This window comes from Diorhabda carinulata, chromosome 4 (genome assembly GCF_026250575.1).
Source record: "Diorhabda carinulata isolate Delta chromosome 4, icDioCari1.1, whole genome shotgun sequence".
Taxonomy (NCBI): domain Eukaryota; kingdom Metazoa; phylum Arthropoda; class Insecta; order Coleoptera; family Chrysomelidae; genus Diorhabda; species Diorhabda carinulata.
The window spans coordinates 15,215,554-15,223,608 of record NC_079463.1 but is presented as its reverse complement, the minus strand read 5'-3'; positions in this window follow the sequence as shown (position 1 = coordinate 15,223,608).

Genomic DNA, 8,055 nt, shown 5'->3' with positions numbered 1-8,055 from the left:
TTGCTTAACATTATATGAAGCTATTATGAAAAAATGTCATATTATTACTATTATTTATTAACAGAAACAGCAATGTATTGCTTATGCGTACGATGTAATACCTTTAAATAGATTTATTTTGAAATGAAAAGCGGTAGCCATAGTTATTTTCAATTTTTCTAGAGGCATATTATAACATATTGGAACGTCATAAAATACTTAATTCACTTAATTTTCATACCTGGCTCACCTAAGGCACTCAAAACCTACCGCGGCCCAGCTTAGCTATAACCATTGTATAAAGAATATTCCTATTCTTTATACAATGCTATAACCCATTGCTTGTTTATTGGATATAGCAGTCTCACTGGACAAAATTTCAGATACCGTGAAATGTGTGTTGTTAGATTTAAGCTCAATCTCAGAGTATGAGCAACTAGCTACTACACTAGAATGTGCTTATCTCATATCTGTTTCATAACATACCATATTTTTCGAAACAATTCATGGATCGAATTAGCTTTTGAAATAAGATAAATTTGACTCAAACCTGTCAACATCATTGTCTGTGTGCGTAGATTTCTAGTTGTTTTCATATTTTGTGTTAAATTGTTTCAAAAAACTAACCAAAAATGGATATGGAAAATAACTTTTATTTAACATTACCGAAAATTAGAGAAGCTACTGAATGTTTTTTTAGCTGATAAAGGGAATTAATAATAATTATAAATGAATCTCTCATCTTATAGGATTAAATTCGTAATATTTGTTAAGCTGAATACATAGATCTTTGTGTTAATTATTATGACATTACTATGATTCTCTATAACTATGTACTATATATAAATGGACAATGATATATCGTGCGAAATATTTGTTAGAATAAAATAATAGTGTTTCTTGTATGTAACAAAATTTTCCTACAAAAAAAACTTAAAAAAAATATTTGGTAGCTATGAATAATGTATAGCATTTTACTCGCGTATAATGAGTTATTATTCACTCGCTAGCGATTGAGGTAATAAACTTCACCTAGTTAATAATTATTATTTTGTGTCTAGACATAAGATCTACCTTACAAAAACATATAAAATGTCAAATTATTCTCATTCGTTTTTTAATAATATACATAGTTATAATTTAGAATTGAATGTTCTATCACTATCAGTTATCAAGTATTTTCATATATTTCGTAGTCTAAAAGAATTGACATTTTTAGAATCTACTAATAGACTTGCATCATGTATCCACCACATCGATTTCGAATTGTTCAAATAAAAGGATAACTTGTTTGAGTGATGTCACGTACAAATTTTGTTTCAATACAACCTCATCAAACGTCGTTTATGGAAGAATCAAGCGATGTCCAAAGTTTACAGTTTGTCGGGAAGATAAAGGGAATAAGCCGTGAGTAAAATATATATTGAACTGATAAATATATAAATAGAATTATTACCATATCTTATCAAGTGTGCTCCTTTCAACCGTTCAGAGGTCAATTATAGATCTTTCGTTTCTACTGGTCTTTTCGCATGTGTATCTATGAATATTTTCATGCTAGTAGGTTTTCCCAACAACCATAATATTCCATTCACGAATGTCTATAATTCTTTGGCCATTTCTCTTTTTTATCACTTCTCTTCTTCTACATTGTTTTCTACTCTTCCATTCATATCTCCCATTATTATTAAGTCTCAACACTATGTTTTATTTCTGTATAGCTTCCCAGAACTCTTTGATCTCCTTCTTATGTGCACACTCGTTTGGACCCTATACTTTCAATTTCTATATAATCGTTTTTCTTCCTCAATTTCCACCTTTATCAGTCTTTCCGTAACTTCTCTCTAATTTCTAATTCCGTTTTTATAACATTTATTGATAATGCACGCTAGTCCGGCATTTGTCCTTTGCGTATTATTAACCACCCCACTGTATATCATTAGATATGTTATCCTTTTATTGCTTTTAGACGCTATTTTCTCCTATTTTTGTTTCTTATTATCTTGTACTAAAGTGATTTCAATATTCGTTTTATACTCTTCCATATCACGAAAGCTTAGTTTTGTGTCTAAATCAAAGAGGCTCTTTATTCGTGAGAAAATATTATATCAAATGATTAAACTATGTGTGGAATAATTTCTATGGAAAGATGCTAAGCTGTAAAAAATGATACAAAATTCTCCATATCTTCGTAGCATCACTAACAGATATCAAAGAAGATTCATGATGGTTAAAATTCAAAGCATTTCTTAAACATGGACAACGGATCGTACTTATCGTCATTTTCTTAGACTCTTGAACTAAATTCCAATTTTTGTAGGTAATATTCATAAGGACACACTGTTCTCACCACCACTGTACCACACACACTTTAGTTTTAGTCTCTGAAGACGATAACTTGGTTATCGAAACACGCGCCAGACGGTGTAATAGTGACTGTTGGTTGTATAGTTGTAAGTAATATTGGCTGGCATGGAAGCTTTACTCCTTCAAATGCTTCGCACACAACTATCAATGGTTTGATAAAAACTGCACTAGAGAAGTCAACAACAAAAATGCTGCTTATCGCAGATAGCAATCAAAACCTAATGCCGAAAATCTTATAAACAAGCAGACCATAGATGCTTGCTAGGAACTATATAATGAGCGAGTAAAGAACAAATTTCGCAACAATCAAATAAATCAAGGTCTTTCCGGTCAATCGCGGTGACCGCAAAAGGCGAAGCGGAATTGTGTTGGGTCGCATGTTTGCTTCAACTCTTGATTCGCGGGGAAAACTACCACCCAGCCTGCCTGGAACTGGTATATTGATGCCAGAAATAGAATTTCGACACCAAGATGTGGTAAAATTTCTTAAAGGGCTGGACATCAATAAATCCACTGGCCCCGATGGTAATATACCGATGTTATTGAAGGAATACGCCACTCAACTAACAAGATCGCTATGTAAACTCTTTTATCTATTATATAAAAGAGGTCTCTTCCCTACAGATTGGAAAATTGCTCTGATTAAACCGATACCAAAGGGAAAAGGAAAAGACAGTTCCCAACAACATCCGTCCGTTTACTTTAGTCCCAGGCGTCCGATTACTTTAGTCCCAGACAAGGTAATTGAGAAAGCCGTTAATCAGCATATATCCAGATTACGGTTAACATTATCAGCGACCACCAATAAACGTAAAAATAGATCAACCAGGGATCTCCTGACCTGAGTCACTAAAGTATGGACTAGAGCTATAGAGAAATATGGGGAATCCAGAGTAAACGCACTGGATGTACTGGACGGCTTTTGTGAGAGTTTGACATACCAACCTTAATAAATTACGCTCGAACGACTGGTTTAATACCTTTCACAATACAGATCCATCCAGTTTGCTATCGATAACCACACCCCTAAAAGGTTTGCAACGTTGCTATTCCCCAGGAATTCATTTTGTTACCAACGCTCTACATCAACGATATACTCAAATCTGACTTTTAGCTTCGCTGACACGACGATACTCTTGTGTCGTCACCATCGATATCGATCTTGAAAACATTTTGAAAAGGGGGGTAAGCAATCTGTTGTGTTGAGGTTGGGAGCGATATGTCCTGACATAGTCACGTTGCAATCTCTTCTATCCTCTACAAGGTCCAGATTGGTCCATCTTTGGAATATTGCTCGTACATTTAAAGATTGGCTCTCAAAAATACCCCGAGGATGCTCGACTGACTATAGAAGAAAGCAATCCGACTAATAGACTTATAGATCCATAGTTGACTAGGTCAGTTTACAACATAGAAGAAAAGTCGCTGACCTAACTGTCTTTTACTGATACTATCACGACAAATGCTTTTCCAAAATAATCCCCACTAAAACAATTTTTCCAAGACCTACACGACAGGAAACAGATGACTCATGAACACCGAGTTCACCTGCACACGTACACAATGTAAATTTATCTTAGGTACTTTCTTTGGAGAAGGGCAAGCCTGTGGAATCAGCTACCACAGCTATTATCTTCTTGTGCTTGCTTTTACATACATAATATAATGACAGTATTACGAATCATTGATAGAGTCATTCAACGGAGTCATTGAAAAGACCCATAGTTATAAATTGAGAACTTATAGTTGAATACCTCAAGTTTAGTTTTCATTGAAATTATGTTTCGTTTTTAGGTGCATCAATCTAGAGAATGTTACAGTTAATACTATTGAGTTACCATCAATCACAAGTAAGTCAAAAAAATTTTTAACAACAAATGTATAGATACAGGTTTTTCAGTGACATTCCTCCATATCTGTCCGGCGTAGAATCTAATCTAGCCTAGCTCAGTGTTTTTGAGGACGATCAATATATTTATCGATGTAACAGGTATTGGAACTTGGTACTTCTGGTTCTACCCATAGTCAACCAATTAAATTATTGTAAAACCGGAAGTACATATTCCGACACCTCGATAAATGGATTCTACGACCTTGAAAACTGTATCCTAAATCCTAATGTAGTTTTATTGTGAATTTAAGCCTGGGACATACGGATGTAGGGGAGAATGGGGGAAATACGAATACCCAAGTTGAACATAACAGTGGAATTTGATCGAAAGTTTATTTTTTTTAATTATAAAGTTATTATAATTATCTGTCTAACAAATACATCAATAAACATTTATATGTTTTCAATAAATTGCAATATTATGAGAGAAAAACAAAACCCTTAGTGTTAGGGTCTACCACTAAGTGGGGTACTTATGAATTAACATTAGTAATGAAAGAGATTACATTTAAAACCCAACGATTTGAGTGTCCGTCAGTGCAATCCACATGAGCCATATTTTTATACGTATCACTTAATGCAGCTTTCATGGGATCTATTTTATCTCTACAAAGAATATAAATGCAATCTTCATATTCTTTGTCTCCTTTTTCATTTTCTCTTTCTTCTACTTTCTTATTTTGTCTCAAGTGTTTTATATTGTTGAAATTTTTTAATAATCTCTTAATCATTTTCTGCTTTAGCTCTTTTGCTATTTTCCTTTTCCTGTTACTGATTTTTGGTAGGTGTGCTCATAAGAATAATAGATTTTGTCTTCCTGGTTTTGCGTTTCGACATCTTTGCAGAGATAAAAGGCAATTCAATAAACTCTGATAGGGAAACTGCATGCGCACTTCATGAATCAAATATACCGGAAGGTTAGACATCATGGTTTTCAGCACGGTGATCATGAGCTGCTGTCACGATTGTCAGCATCGGGAAATGAATTGATAGGACATGTATAGTATATAGACTGCCTTTCCTACTTGATATACCGTAAGATTGAGGCAACTTGGGCATTAGCTCCACTCGCATACCTGAATATTGCATGAGCATTTGGATTTCAAAAAAAACTTGTTCGCATAATTTGGCAATAGCTCAAAAACAAGGTTGCTATCAATACATATCAAGCCGAAATTAAATAACAATCTTCGGTACGAACCATTCTCCACCAAGATAATGCGAGCTCTCACACATCAGTTCAAATAAACACGTTTTTGAACAGTCTAAACATCGATTTGATGGGTCATCCGCCGTACATTCCTTGTTTTGCATTCAATGATCTCTTCTCATTCCCGTAGATCAAAAATAAATTGCGAGGCCAACGTTCATCTAAACGATTTGGCGAATGTTTTCATGGTTAGGCCATAATATAGTTTATTGCGTTTTATGATATAATCGATAAGTTGCGTTTCTTGATCGTGTGTAAATGAAGGTTTTCGTCCCGACCTTGGAAATTTTATTACTTTTTCTCCTTTAGTAAATCAAAAATGGTTGTTTTTGCAACATTATTTTTTTCTAAGCTGCAATTTTGATCTTCCCTATGATCTACATGGGTCTCTTAAATTAAAATAAAACAAGATTTCCTTTTTTTTTATAATGACGTTTGATTTATTTTGTTACATATAGTTGATTCTTGCCAAGTCAAAATCGTGCACAATTCTGAATAAATTTAACTTTGTACTAAGATTTACAAAAGCTGTAAATTTAAGATCCACCTACCTTCTGTACATAAAATTTTAAAATTTCATAAAAAACGTTTCAATTAAATTATTTTAATAATTTCAGGTATTCAATATACATCAACACCGCTGCCAATCAGTATAGTTTTGAAAACTTCAAAGGTCATTTGTAAAGATGGCGGCAGTCCTATAAACAAGACAACACCAACAACTCAAGCATATCAGGTTAACTTGAATGAAACAGTAGCCTTCAAAGTGGAGACTACAAAAAAACCATATATTATTGGTACTAAATTTAAGCTGACATCAATTACCACAGCAGATCGGCATACATTTTCACCTAAGCTTGAGACTACAAGGAAACCACTTAATGGTTCTGCAGTATCAGTACCTACAAAGGTGAAGAAAAAAACTCACAGACCCAATAAATTGAAATTGAAAAATAAACGTAAAACGAATAAGTTAATCACTAATATAATTGAGTACTTTAAACGTTTTAAAAAGAAATCACAGTCGAAAAAACCTGGTATTGTTTCGAAATATCCTAACAATAAAAAAAGAACAACTACATCACCATTAAAGTCCAATATTTTATCGAAAAAAACTACAATAAATGCCAAATATAAAAGAAGAACTACTAAATCGCCGACAAAACCTTTTAATTCTTTGAGAAAATCTATTATAACTACCAAATACGCGATTCACCCAAACAGTTCTACAACAAAAAGTACAATTAAGAAACAAGTTCCAAAAATAACAAGAAAACCAGTAAAGAGACCAACTAACAGCAAACAACATCAAGTATTAACGCAAAAACAAAATAAAAAGGAACCTACAATTGTTATAGAGCCTTCACAAACCAATAATTCCTTTTCCGTTATCATAACGTCAAGCACAACATCGACTGAAACCGAATATAAGTTGATTGATCAAACTCCAACAAATTCAAGTTCTACCAACCCAACGAGTACTGCAACAGTGACAAGTTCAATTACCATTCCAAGATCTACAACGTTTTCAAGTCCATCTACTCTTTCCAATTTAACAAGTATGACTACCGTTCCTACGACCTCGAGAATATCAACTAAGAATACTGCCAGTACCATTGAAAAGTTCACTTCCTATTATACTGTCAACACAACGCCTAAGAAAACTTTAGATATAACTGATACGACTGAAAGTAAGTAAAATGCTGTGCAATTGTAACGAAATTAGGATATTGAATAAAAATTCTTATACAGGTCCGCCGTTTCCGTGTGATATTTTGGAAAAGATATTTAAGTCTTATATAACTCTGCCTACTACAATTTCTATAGGTAAGTTAGTAAAAATCTATATTTCATTAACATTGTTATACATTAAACTGTGAAAATTATAATTTAATATTCAATAAATGCTCAATAGGGTCGATTAATATTTTTTATGGCAATTTCTTAAGGTGGGGTTTGTTAGAACAGTGCGCAGCGCATAACTCATAGTCTGCTTAGTGCTGCTTTCATACAATGACGGTAATCAAATAAGGAAAATTTTATCTGCACAAATAGAGATAAGAGATGGCACACTGTAAACTTAATCGTAAACAACTTGACCAGGTCTGCATTACATTATTTAATTTTTAGAATCGGTGAATTATTTGAAAGTATAGATAAATACAACATCACACAAAAAATTAATCCCTTGGAATATCGGGAGAAAACCGGTTATTAAATCGTAAATATTGAGAGCATAATGTACTTAAATAGGGTATTATACATAATGCGAAATATTTATTCTATAATCATCAGGTAGGTACTTTTAGTACGGTTTACAGTCAGTAGTTATGCAAGTATGAGATCTATTAAAGGTCAAACAATAAAGTATGTGGCAACCTTCGCGTCAAGATCAACCATCAACAAGTCGGTTTGTAGATTCAGTGAACGTTTTAGCACAAGGAGAGGTCAAACAGTTGAAAAGACGGCACATCTATCATCAGATACTCGAAAAGTGATTTTAACTGCTTTTAACCGACTTTGTAGTCGAGGAATGTCCAGAAGAGATGCTATCCATGTAACAATGCTTTTGACAAATATTCTATACTAAATAATTGTAAAGCAAGGT